The sequence below is a fragment of the Mastigoproctus giganteus genome, chromosome 5, assembly GCF_048544385.1.
Source record: "Mastigoproctus giganteus isolate SK-2022 chromosome 5, ASM4854438v1, whole genome shotgun sequence".
NCBI lineage: Eukaryota > Metazoa > Arthropoda > Arachnida > Uropygi > Thelyphonidae > Mastigoproctus > Mastigoproctus giganteus.
This window is the reverse complement of record NC_143579.1, coordinates 100,177,353-100,191,593: the sequence shown is the minus strand read 5'-3', so window position 1 is coordinate 100,191,593 and position 14,241 is coordinate 100,177,353. Positions and strand designations below refer to the sequence as shown.

Genomic DNA, 14,241 nt, shown 5'->3' with positions numbered 1-14,241 from the left:
GTTAGTGGTGAGCACAGGATGCAGTGCGTGCACAGGCTGAATGGCAGCTCATTGTGCAACAACTGATACTGCAATATAATATGGGAAATGCAAGGACAATATATCCCAAATGATGCTGAGTACATTCAGATTTATGAGTTCCATAGCAGAAGACCCAAGAGACACCCTCTCCTCACCACTGATCATCAACCGAGAATGTTGTGTCAGTGGACACTGGAGGTTAGGAAATGAATGTGCTGGTCAGATGAATCCAAATACCTAGTGCAATATGTCAATGGATGATGTTGTGTGGTGCAAGCAACATGAGTCCATGGACACTATCCAGGAAGACAGGCAGCGGTGGTTGTTTAATACAAGGCATGAACTAACACACCTGGTGCATATGGACAATAATGGCCCACACTGTGCACAAGTGGTTCAATGAATACAATGAAAATATCATCATCTTGATTGGCCTCCAAATTCACATGATTTCACTCCAACTGAACACCTGCAGGATGTTTTGTTAGAGAAAGTGTGGCAGCCATCATCTATTCCAACTGTGGAAAGCTTTCAGGCAGCATGGCTGCAGATCATTATGGATGTCTTCAGACATCTAGTGGAGTTAATGCCTAGGTGAATAGTGGCTGTTATCAGTGCAATGGAGGCCTAACACAGTATTAGGTTGGCCATAATTCATTGATCAGTGCGTGTATATAATAATAATAATAAATGACACTATTATACCACATGAAATAAGTAACAAAATAGGATTTTAAACTCATATGGAACAAGCTCAATTTCTATACTAAATTGTCAGCAAGTGATATTTCAGGATTCTAACTGAATCCCAACAACAGACCATAAATGATAGGGCTATATGGACACGGCCCTCTTACTTCCCACATGTGCAATTCAATTACCTGATAAGTGAATTGCTATGTAGGCTGTAAGAGGGCCATATCCACATGAGTGAAGGATAAAGCCTCTTGAGAATATTTGCTGACCTGTAATTTAATATCATCATCATCATCATCATCAGCCATTTTCAATCCACTGCAGGATGAAGGCCTCTCCAGCGACTTTCCAGTTCCTTCTGTTTTGAGCACTGGCCATCCATTTACTACCCACAAACTCATGAATTTCATTTATCCATCTCCGCCTTTGTCTTCCAGGTTTTCTTCTAGCTCCTCTTGGGTACCATTCTGTTATTTTCTTAGTCCATCTGTCATCATGTCTTCGAGCTATGTGCCCTGTCCAAGACCATTTTAGTTCTTTAGTTTTGATAAGAATGTCCTTTACTTGAGTTTGCTGCATAATCCAAGTGTTTCTCTTCTTATCTAACAGTCTGATTCCCAATATAATTCCACTCATAGTGGAGAGTATACATTAGTTCATTATTTCACATTTCAGACAAACTGGGATATTGCTCTTCAGTATGTGACTATATTTCCTGAATGCTATCCATTCAAAATTTATTCTTCTCTTGACTTCCAGCCATTTATCATTATTACAGCTAACAACTTGTCCCAGATAAGTATATGACTCCTCCTTTTCAATTACTGCTCCTTCAATCATTATTTCCCTTTCTGTGGCATACTTGTTTATCATTACTTTTGTTTTAGCCATATTCATCTTTAGTCCAAAATCCTTACTAACTGTGCATAACTGATTAAGATTTTCCACTAATTCTTTGGGATCGTGGCTTATGTCCATTATGTCATCTGCAAATTGTAAATGGTTTAGGTACTCTCAATTCACACTGACTCCTGCGACCAGCCTAATCTTCTAAAAGCTTCCTTAAGGGCAGCAGTAAACAGCTTCGGAGATATTGTCTCCTTGTCGAACTCCTTTCTCAATTTTAAATTTCCTACTGTCTTTGTCTAGTCTAATAAAGGAGGTAGCACTCTCATATATTTTCTTCAAACTCATAATATATGGGATATCTATGCCTTGTCTTTCCAGTACCCAAAACATTGCCTTATGCTGTATGGAGTCAAATGCCTTTTCATAATCCACAAATGCCAGGCATAATGGTGTTTTATATTCATTTGCTTTCTCCACCATTAGCTGTGATATTACTTGAAGGTGATCCATAGTTGAGAATCCTGTCCTAAAGCCAGCTTGCTCTTTCGGTTGATTCTCATCAAGTATTCTTTCTAATCTGCTTTCTAACAACTTGTAGATGTGGGATAACAAACTAATTGGTCTATAATTTCCAATTTCTGATTTATCTCCTTTCTTATGCAGCAAAACTATGATTCCATTATTCCACTGCTTAGGCATCACACCTTTTCTAATGCACTTTGTGAAGAGCCTTGCCAGTTTTTGTGTTATGTCTCTTCCTCCCAATTTTAACAACTCTACAGTAACTTCATCTTCCCCCAGGGCTTTCTGATTCTTCGTTTTCTTCAATGCATGTTCTACCTGATCAGCAAGAATATCGGGTATGTCGTATGTATTGCTAATTTGCAATCCATCTTCCCCACTGCTGGCAACATTCCCTCGCTCCTTGTATAAGTCTCTATAGTAATCTTCTGCTATTTTAATTATGCCTTCTCTGCTGTTTATAAGTACACCATCGCTATTCTTCAGTTTCAGTATCATTTGTCTTTCTGTATTACTGCTCCTGGCTGCTGAATTAAATCCTTTGTTTTCCCTTAATGCTTGTTCTACTTTTCTTATGTCCTCTCTGAGTCTCTTTCTAATGACTTTGCATAACCCAGTATACTCAATTTTTTCCTTGTCAGTGTTTATCTTGCTCTTCATTTTTCGCCTTCGGTTCATCATAACAAGTGTTTCTTGGCTAATTTTTCTTCTTTGGATTTCTTTTTCCCTATAGGTTTCTTGGACTTGATCACTTTCAGAAAGATGTAATATTCCTCATCGATATCTTGGTCCTGAGCAGTCTGCAGAAGCTCAAACTTGTTCCTAAGTTCCAGTACATACTGCTTTTTCTCCTCTTCTGTTATATCAGAGACCTGCATATTATTTATTCAAGTCAATTTTTTCCTTTCTTTTCTTACATCTATATCAAGTGTGCATCTTACCATTCTGTGATCACTTCCAACATTTACCTTATTCAGGACGGTAGCATCATTAACAATATATCTTCTGTTAGTGAGGATAAAGTCGATTTCATTAATCATTAATCCATTTGGGCTCTTCCATGTCCACTTTCTGTTCACTCTTTTCTTGAAAAAAGTGTTCATTACTGACATTCCTCAAGTCTTTCATTTCTTTCACCAATTCCAAAATTTCCTCTAGTTTCCCTTTCTGCACTGTTTTGTCTCTTTTCAACCTTAGCATTGATGTATCCCATAATGAGAGTGTAGTGGGTTTTCTGCTCATCTAGCAGACTCTCAATTTCGGTGTACATTTCTTCAACCTCTTCATCATTATCATAGCTCAATGTTGGTGCATAAATCATTATAACCTTTAGCTTTTATCGCTTAGAAATCCTGAGTAGTCTTGACACCCTTGATGATGTACTTTTGAATTACAAAATGTCGTTTTTTATATCTTTATGGACCAAAAAGCCAAGTCCCCCTTTGCTCCTTTCAATGTTTTTATTGGTATAGCAGATTTCCACTTGATAAACTTGTAAATGATTCATTTCTTCTTGTTTCAGCCAAACCGATGATATTCCAATTCACATTTTCTAATTCCTTTTTCCAGCTCTAATATCCTGCCTTCGCCGATGAGCGATCTTACGTTGTAACAGGCCAAGTTCAGTTTCCGTGCATGGCAGCCTGGTCGTACTCAGAGATTCTTAGCACCCTCTGCTTCCACTCTGATCCTCTTGCTGCCATAAGAGGTGGGAGTGAAAGCCGCTGGGGACTGAGGGCCATTTGTTTTGTCATGCTGTCATATGATGGAGGGTTTGGTCTTTTCCTCTTTACGCTGACCAGGCGTCTTGAAGAGAACCACTCTACACGTTCGTTGCCACCTAAGTGACGTAACAGGGCTTACCATCGAGAAGGTGTGCACGAGTGGATTTTAGGGAGGCAGGCCAACCGGACTTCTCCTAAATCTTCTGTAATAGAAAGATATTGGATCCATCAGTGTTTTAGACTGAGTGTCTGATAACACACAGGATACCTGTTCCCCTCTAAGCTGTTGTTGTTATTTGGTTTTTAGGAGCATTAGCAACTAAGGCCATATTGCTCCGGGAATATGAGATATCACTGACCTTTCCGCATCCTCTGTATTTGGTGGTCACGGGCTCGAACCCCGGTCTAATCAAGAAGCATGTGCTATGCCCCCTCTAAGCCTCGTAATTTAATAATTGAATTACAAATTCAGTTATTAAATTACAGGTCAACAACGCTGCGTTAGAAAATAATTATTACAACTGATTCAAAAGCTTTAGCAGTCTAAGAACAGAGAATAAATCGAATGTGTCTTATCCAAACTAACACAGATTGATCCTTGGTCCAGAAAAAACAAATGGAAATTTGTGGTTGGAAAAAAAAAAAAAAAATAGCTCTTGAATACTGCAGTTAAAAATATACTGGCTTAAACATTAATAATTCCGATAGTGGGGCAGTTATCGCAATTATTTACGTTTAAGCTAGGATTTATGTTTAATTTATATACATCCCATGAAAAATGCATGGGGTGTATATAAATTATCAGGTGGCACAGAAGACTATAGTAGATATAAACTTGTCTATAATCAGGTTACAAAGCAGGTTAGATAAGTGAAGGCAGATTACGCGAAACGTTTGGCAATGGATGCAAAGAAAAACAGCAAAGACTACTTAACTTATGGAAACACTAGAAGGAAGGGGATAAATCAAATTGGTCCACTCGATATTAATGCGTTGACTGTATATCGATGGTTCAACTGTTTATGATCCAGCTCAGGTTTCTGACAAATTGAGTATTTTGAATCGACATTCACACATGAGCAATTCTGTAGGGAAATGCAGGCCAGATGTTTATCAAACTCTAAGAGAGAGAGAGAGCTAAATGATTTCGTAATAATTGAGAAGAAAGTGGAAGATTGTTGAAGTTAAACATAAGAAAGGCACCTGAAGTGGATGGGATCTATCCAGTCATATTAAGGGAGGCAGCAAAGGAAGTAAGCAAATCCTTAGCCATAATAATGAGAGCATCCTTTAACTCAGGGGTAGTCCCCATGGACTGGATATGTGCAAATGTATCCCCAATTCACAAAGGGGAAATTAAAGGGTGACAAAAATAATTAGACTTGTTAGTTTAACTTCAGTTCTAGGGAAAACAATGGAGTCACTGGTTAAAGAAGCATTGTAGGTTCATCTATACAAGACTGCAGTTATAGTTGAGAAGGGTTTGTTAAGGGGAAGGCTTGTCTGATCAATTTGACTGGATACTATAATGTGGTCAAAAAGGATCTGGATGAAAAAATATCATATAATTGGATTTGAGGAAAGCTTTGATACTTGTGCACATAGAAGACTACTGTACAAATTGGAGCAGTATGACATTAAGGGTAAGTTGCTACAATGGATAAAAGGATGGTTGAGTGGAAGAAGAGAGAGAGCAATAATCAATGGACACTGCCCTTCATAGACTAATGTTATTAGTGGAGTTCCCCCTCACAGGATTCGATGTTGGGCCCATTGTTGGTTTGTATATTCATCAATGATATTGATGAAGGTAAATCAGGCTTAAGGTCCAAGTTTGCAGACAATACGAAGGCTGTCAGGGTTGTTAATGACAGTACGCTACTGCAACAGGACCTAGAAAAGTTCGACAGATGGGCTGAGAGATGGAAGCATTTTAACATTGATAAATGCAAAGTACTGCATATGGGTAGCAGTAATCACAGAGTAACATACCAACTGTGCGGTATACACTCTGGGTAGTGGAGAATGAAAAAGACCTGGGAGTAATTGTGCAGTCAGATATGAAGTTTTCTGAGCAGTGCAGACAGGCTTCAAGAGCAGCTCATGGGGGTCATATTAATGATATACAGGAATTTTGCTAAGGAAATTAGTAAAATGGGAGGGTCTTTTTTTTTTTTTTTTTTTTGGTTGATGCTGCATGATCTTGCATCATATGCCTCTACTAATGCTAATGTCATTGTGAAGGGAGTGCTGCTTGGTACTGAAAATTAACAACTCTGCCAATCTTTACAACATCTTAAAATTTTGACATCACGCCGTCTATCCCTTTGTTGATGTCATGAAAATGAGACACAACAGTGGTCCAAGAATGAATGAGAAACAACAATGGTCCCCGTCCTTTCCCGATCCTTGAGGGACCCCACTCCTGACATCACACCAATCTGAAGAATAAATGTTTATCATAACCCACTGCTTTCTGCCCTATGGCTGCCTAGCAATCCATTTTAGAATCTTATCAGTAATCCCAACCTGTTCAAGCTTATACAATAATCTCTAATAATTGACAATCAAATGCTTTTCTAAAATTGAAATAAACTATATCGAGATCATTCCCTAATGTCAAAACAGCCTACTAAATTAGTTAAGTATGATTTGCCCTGAACAAAGCCAAGCTGTGTGTTCTTCAGAATGCCCTATCTATCTAAATGTCATGTCCCTTGATTGCACTCTTAATCACTGCTTCTAAGAGTTTTTCTACCCTGAAGTCTGTCTAACCAGTCTGTAATTACCAAATTCACTCCTAGAACCATTTTTATATAATTGTGATACACTGGCACTTCAATCCATAGGAATCTCCTCTGAGTCCAAAGATGCCCTCATAATTAGACTCAATGGTTCAATACACTCCCTTGCATCTCCCTCAAAACTAAAGGGTATATGCCATCAACTCCGGGAGCCTTACTTGCCTTTATGCTCAAAAATTTTTCTAATAGACAATCATCTTTAATTACAACACCACTAACTTTGTATGTCACACCTCTTCTCAGTATGCAGGTCTTTCATCAGTAAAGACAGATGCAAAGTACCTGTTCAATTCATCTGCAACATCAGCTGGGTTGTCTAAGACTTTCCCACATCCAGTGCTCAAGTGTCCAATCTGATTTGCTTTTTTCTTCCTTGTATTCACATACAGGTTGACCGTCACTAATCCAGCAACAGTGGGACCTGTGTGGTGCCAGATTAGTGAGTTTGCCGGATCACCGGTGGTTAGATTAGCACATAGTTTACCCAACAGCTAACCACCTCATCCTACCTTTAACACGTTGACTGCCAAACTAGTTTAAGAAAAAAATTCCCCAGGGGCCAAAAAATATTTAGCAAATAACTTGATTAGTAATTCTAAAATAAATACTGTAATGTCAGTGTTCTTGTCGTTTTTTTCACTTAAAATATCAAAAAAAAAAAAAAAAAAAAAAAAGTATTTTTTTTGTGTTGCATATATGCGGCCTACATAGCCCAGTAGATTACTTTATTTCTCGAGAGGCCATGTGACGCTATTACGGCATACATACGAAGGTAATTTGTGATTAGTTTATTGCACGCACGGTGAGCGCTGCAATAAAACTAACTGTGATAAAATAAACTCTCAAACGTCGCAATAAGTTTGTCAGTATTATTGGAGATTTTGTGAAACAAGTTCGTTAGAACACTGTATTATCCATCATATTGTGTTGTGTTTTTCAGCAAGTTTGTTGTATAAAAAAAAAAAAAAAAAAATCTAAAAAGGAATGGCTAAAAGAAAATTACTAAAATAAGAGGAACTTAGAGAAATTGCTGGAATTTACAATTAAGCAGAGTCAAACTTCTCACAGACCCACCGCTGTCGAGTTTTTTCAGACGTTCAACTTTATCTGTTATGAACAATGTATGGTGTTTGCACTTTACACCACAAGAGGCACTTCCTTTATGCATTGGAACCATGGCTGGGATTAAATGTGAGCAGGCTATAATAATAAATGGAGAAAGACAAGTGGGAATGACTTGCAAGTTTTTATGAGTTCACGCCAACAGCTGATGCTGCAACCAACACCACCAAAACAGTACCTGCAGGTCGGTGCGCCGACACGGGAAATTTGAAATTACATTCGCGGAAATTATGTCCGAATTACCGGTAGCTGGATTAGCAATGGTCGACATGTATATGAAAAATTCCTTTCCCCATTCTTTGCACTCTTAGCCAATGCTTTCTCACATGCAGCCTTGGCCTTATTGACCTTATTTGTGGTACTATTACAGATCAACTTGTACCTGTTGTAATTATCAGTACTTTTCATCACGCTGTAACCATGCTATTCTTTTCTGCTCTCAAAAAAAAAAAAAAAAAAAAAAAAAAAACTGAACAGCCAACTCTGCAGCCATCCATTCCAGCATCCTACGTCTGCAATATTTTCTTATAGAAATGTATGCGTTAATGGCTTTTGTGATTTTTACTTTAAAAGTATTCCGTAATTCAAATGTATTAGCCAACCTTTGGCAATCCACCCAGTTCAAAGATGACGTACAGCACCTTAAACTGTCTAAGTCTCCTCTTCTGAAGTTAAGACCCATGCCTTTACCTTTAACTACTACAATATCTTTCTTCCTCTTCCAGCTGACGATTGCATGATCGCTTCCTGACAATGGTTCCTATACTTTAAGCCTTGTGATGTCATCTTAATTGTTAGTAATAATGTGGTTAAGAATATTCTCAACCCTAGTACTTTTTTTAACATGCCGGTACAAATAATAATCATCTAGCTTATTTAAAAATGTTTTTCCCCATCGTGAGTTTCCCTTCCACTTATTCCAATCAATGTGGGGCAGATTAAAGTCACCCATAATAAGGCATTCATGCTTGTTTGCCCAATTCACCTGCATATAAAGACCCCTGTCATTTAGAACTCGCCATTATCCAGTTCATTAACCTTTAGATGTGAATTTTACAGAATTTCTTGAATTTTGCTAGTGTAGGCACACATCAGGAAACTTGTTGAAATTAGCATAGGATGGCTTGTTATTGTCATCCTGTGCTGATACACCATTCTGAAACAAGCTTTAAAACATTTATATATTCATACTACTATGGACAGAGAGAGAGAGAGAGAGAGATGATATACATGTATGCTCATGTATATCTAATATGTAAATATATATATATATTTATTAGATATATATATATATATATATATAATTAATAAATATATGTAAATTACACATATGGAGGGTTGAGATTCACAGCCATACCAGTGTAAGCAGTGGCACGTTATACCTTCTTGGGGCCCAGAGCAAAATGGAATTTGGGGGCCCCATCTAAAGAAAAAAACTAATAAAGAATATTTTGAATTATTTTATTGTGACAACAAAACAAACAAATTATATAAAATAAGAACAAAATATAAAATTTCATAGAAGTCGGTGAAACCATTTTTGAAAAAAAAAAAAAAAAAAAAACACGTAATTTTCAAATTAATCTTCACGTAAAGTTCACTGACCTTGGCAGGTAGAAAGTTCAGTTCTGATAAAAATCACTTAAAAATATTACTAAAAAACAGCAATCAGTTTTTGGAATAGTGATTTTGGGGCTTCCCAAAAGCACTATTCCTGGTGGGCAGGAGCAGCAGTGCACAGCACATGCTTCTTGATTAGACCGGGGTTCGAGTCCGTGACCATCAAATACGGAGGATGCGGAAAGGTCAGGTAATGACCACCGCATATCTCCGGAACAATAAGGCCTTAGTTGCTAATGCTCCGAAAAAAGAACAAATTGGGGCTTCGCTCTGATTGGGGCCCCTAGGCAGGTGTCTTTTTTGCCTATAGGATAACGTGCCACTGGGTGTAAGTCAGTCTATTCTCATTTTTGAGAATAAGGTGTTTTGTGTTTGCATTCATAAAAAAACTCAAAAAAATTAATTTAATGAATTGTGATACACATGGAGGTTATTATTATTATTATTATTATTTTGTCTAAGGTGGCACCTAGACTTCCGTCTATCTCCACCTGATAAACTGAATTTGTGCAGACTTCTGCGAAACAGACTTGTATGGCAGGCCTCTTCGCCACCAGGGAGCAGCTGGCACCTGGACCGCTGCTCCCTAATGGCCACTCATAGTCACTTGGTACTGGGCCTGGTCTTTTATTTTAACAGTGCCTCATGCACAAAAATCCTGCACCCACCGGAAGTAGTGCTATACAGGTGGGTGCCAGCAATAACGCTCCCAGGCTGCCCACACCTGAGAGCCAGCAAAAAAAATAAATAAATAAAATAAAAAAAAAAAAAAAAAATATATATATATATACACACACATATACACACATACACATATACAAGGTGTCTCAAAAATATTGGTACAAACGTTTAGGGGAGGTAGGTAACATCTAAAGGAATGTGAATCACATAGGAACCCATAACCGGAAACGTCACCGTAAGTCGGTACACGGTGCTGTTCATCAGTTCGCAAGAGAGAAAATTTCTGGTTTACTCATTCAAGCAGTAGTCGCCGCATGAAGAGCATGCATCGATATACCAACTGTGAGCTGGCAGACATGCACCTAGTGTATGGATTAGCAGAGGACCCACACGGTGTGCACCCCCATGAGGCACAACATCGCTTCACAATAAATGTGTGGGCAGGTATGGTTGGTAACTGCTTAGTCGGCCCACACCTGTTACCATCCTGCATGAACTCTGTTAAATATTGGATCTTTCTTGAATAAGTTCTACCGGAGTTATTTGACGATATTCCAGCAAATGTGACACACAACATTTTTTTTTCAACATGATGGGGTGCCTGCCCATTATGGAAGGTGTGTTTGTGACCATTTGAACAGGCGTTTTGGGCGTCGATGGATTGGCCGTGGTGGACCCGTTGCCTGGCCCCCACGCTCACCTGATTTATCGAGCCTTGATTTCTTTCTGTGGCGGCCCTCAAATCTATCGTGTATGAATCGCCTGTGGAGATCGAAATGGATCTCTTGGCAAGACTTGTCTGCGCTGCTGCTACTGTCAAAGAAACTCCAGGTGTGTTCGACCGTGTCCGCCAATCCATGCTGCATCAGTGTCACGCCTGCATCGTGTCTCATGGTGGAATCTTCGAGCATCTGTTGTAACATCATGAAATGCACCCATCTCGTACTCCATTGTTAATATTATGTCAAATAAATGTTTGCCACTAATTACTGTCTTGTGTCATTTCTGCTTCTTGTGCCTCTGCTACTACTTCCCTGTGACGTTTCCGGTTATGGGTTCCTATGCGATTCACATTCCTTTAGATGTTACCTACCTCCCTTAAACGTTTGTACCAATATTTTTGAGACACCCTGCGCGCGCGCACACGCACGCACACACACACACACACACACACACACACACACACACACACACACACACACACACACACACACACACACACACACACACACACACACACACACACACCAGATAAACACAAAGTGTATATAACCAAATCTTAATTTGTAAGCATTAGATTATTCCAATGTCTTTTCCGTTGAAAAACAGTTAAACAGAACTCTTGCAGTGCTTGAAATTTAACCTAATAACAATAAGATCACTTTCACAGCCTCTAACAAAATTACCAATCTTAGCCTTTATGTTCAACATACAAACTACAATCATATAATAAATGACTCCAAGTCTCAGGTTGACCACAAGTAGATAAAGGAGAGCTGACTAGACCAAAGTAATGTAGTTTAAAATTTAATGATCCATGGCCAGTTAAAATAAACGATGTTATCATAGAAGGAAAAAAATCATTTGTTGTTACTATCATAAGTAAATGTAACTGTTGGAAAAAACAATCTAGTCACCTCCCCAGTTACACTAAGATCCCATCTCTGTTGCCACATACCAATCAACTGTGTTAGAACACATTTTTCTTAGCTTTAGCTATCTCTATAGTGACAGCCGATGTAATATTCATGAAATAAACAACTATGCCTTTTTTTAAGTAATAACAAAGGGCCCGATACACAATGTACAAGTCTAGAGGCAAATGCCCGGCCAAAACCTGCATAGCATTCGTTGAGACTGTTCTGCACAAACTAAAAATAACATAAAGCATTTAGCGCTGAATCGATAACAATTTCTGTTTAAATTTAACATTACTAACTCTGAAGTACCATGCTGATGCTCTGTACGCAACTATGGGTAAGAAGACTGCCTCGTAGTATAAATTTAAAACTTTCCTTTTCAACCCCCAATGACCTAGTTAATCGAATTACTGCTGCACTAAATTTTTTAACTTTTTCGTGTAAGTAATTTAAATGTGGAAAAAATGATAATCTATCATCAGTTCTTATACCTAGATATTTCACCTCAGATAATAGGGGAATCTGCCTCCCCTTAATTAAAGCTTTTGGCGGTCACACATAATTTAGTTTCCCTTAAAAAAAAAAAAAAAAACACAGTTGCTTTTTGTTGGTGTTCTAATTTTTTTAAAAAAGGAATTAAAGTCATCATCACTAATTATAAAACACTATAATCATAAAACACTGTCACCACAAACTACTGTTTATGCTTCATCATCTTCTTCCTCGTAATTAGATAAGAGACCTACATAACAAACTTTTTTTGAACTTCTAATACCTTTAAAGAAAGCATGGTGAACTGGGGGATGGGGATGTATTTGAGAAGGTACAGCACGTCTGTTTTCTTTAGAAAGTTCAGCACTCTAGGATCATCATACAACCTTTCTTGTTCAGTACTTTTCAAGCTCTTAGGTTGACCCTCCTTATTGAGTTTGACATTCAGTTCCCTGAAAGGGATGTCTTCATCCAATGTCACTTGTAGAAAATCGTAAATGGGGTTTTCTTTTTCATAATGGAGCCATTGTATTTTAAACCAGTTTACATTTTTGCCTTCAACATTCTTCTTCCGTTTTGTTATGCCTTTTCCAAGAGCTTCTGTTTTCAAAAAAGTAATCTTGTTGCATCTTTACAACCATAAACCTGTTGTGTCTTGTGGAAGACTTCATAGTATTATATTATCCACCTGGAACACAGACAATCTTGTTTCTTCCAGCTTGCTCAATGAGCCCAAAGTCTGAGTCACTTGGAGGGTAATAGCTGCCAGAAACCATGAATTCTATGACTTCAACTGAAGTTTCTCGAATCAGTTTCATTAACGATAAGGATACCCCGATGTTCTGATTTTGGTCAGTGCATGTGTCGCTGTATATCATCACATGCTTTTTTTTTTTTTTTTTTTTTTGTTCAACTTAATATGCTTAGTCAGGTAAGAAGCAATCTCTTGTGAACCACTGGATGCAATGGTCTCATCCCAAACATACATGTAGCCAAGGTTATTTGTGACATCATGCAAACCTAAATTATAGCAGTACATATTGCACTATAGTGGGCCTCAGAAACAGTTAATTTTGGGAATGGCAGGACTTTTTGTAATGATTGTATAGCTGTCAGAATTTCCTCGGGCCTTTCCCATCAGCCCTTTAGTTGATTTCTTGCATTCACTGCTTTTGCCAAATGCAAAACATGTTGCCCCCTCCAAATCACCTGCCCTTTCTTTGTCCTATTCTACATTAATCAATTGTTTATTAATCAATTGTTTATACTTGCCACAGGCCTTGCAAGTGTCCTTTTGAGGAAAGTGAAAATGTAAATTAAATTCTGTGTTGAAGACATGTCTATAGTAATACTCTTTAAGAGGATTAGTCTCTCTTTCTTTGCTCACATCATTCACAATAAAGCACATACATTTTTTTTACGTTCAAGTCAGGGCTAAGGAACTTCCTGTTCGGATTATCTTTTTGACTGTAATGACTTTGAAATGCTGGGAAAATACAAATATAATCCTTAAGTAACTGTTTTTGTTTGTCAGTTATCTTTTGTGCTGCTACATGTTTACCCCTTAAATCTTCTCCTGCAGACTTCCCTTCCTTACTTTTTCTAAAGCTCTTGTCACTCTTCCATCAGATACAACAAAAGTGTCGAGAAAGAATTTTTTACAAACACGCACTATGGTATTTTCTTTTTGAATGCAAGACAGATTTGTACATTGCTTTTCTCCTTAACCGCCATTCTGAGGCCACCTTTGCTTTATAGGTTCATGACGTATAAGACTGCATAAATATGCATTCTGTTGAGAAAAATTGGCCATGGATATAAAATTATCACATTGCTTTCTCCTTTCCTCATGTTCAACACAAGAGGAAAGAAGAAAGCAATGTGTTCCTTTTAAGTTCACATGTGCCTGACCTGAATTGTGAAGTCTTCTGGCTACAGCTCTTTTCGACTCTTTCCTTTTACGTTTTCTAGGTCTGAAGGAAGTTTCTTGGCATGCTTCTTCTACTTGGTTGGCCTCTTGACGTGCTCCATTTCTCGAGATTTCAACTTAAAAAACATCTTGCTACATGA

The 14,241-nt window shown here is 38.0% G+C and overlaps 1 protein-coding gene across 1 annotated transcript in view; it reads right to left on the bottom strand.

The window, feature by feature from the left end:
* Window positions 1-14,241, bottom strand: part of Mtpalpha (monolysocardiolipin acyltransferase Mtpalpha) — a 370,336-nt gene that overhangs the window by 318,361 nt on the left and 37,734 nt on the right. The window lies entirely within an intron of this gene.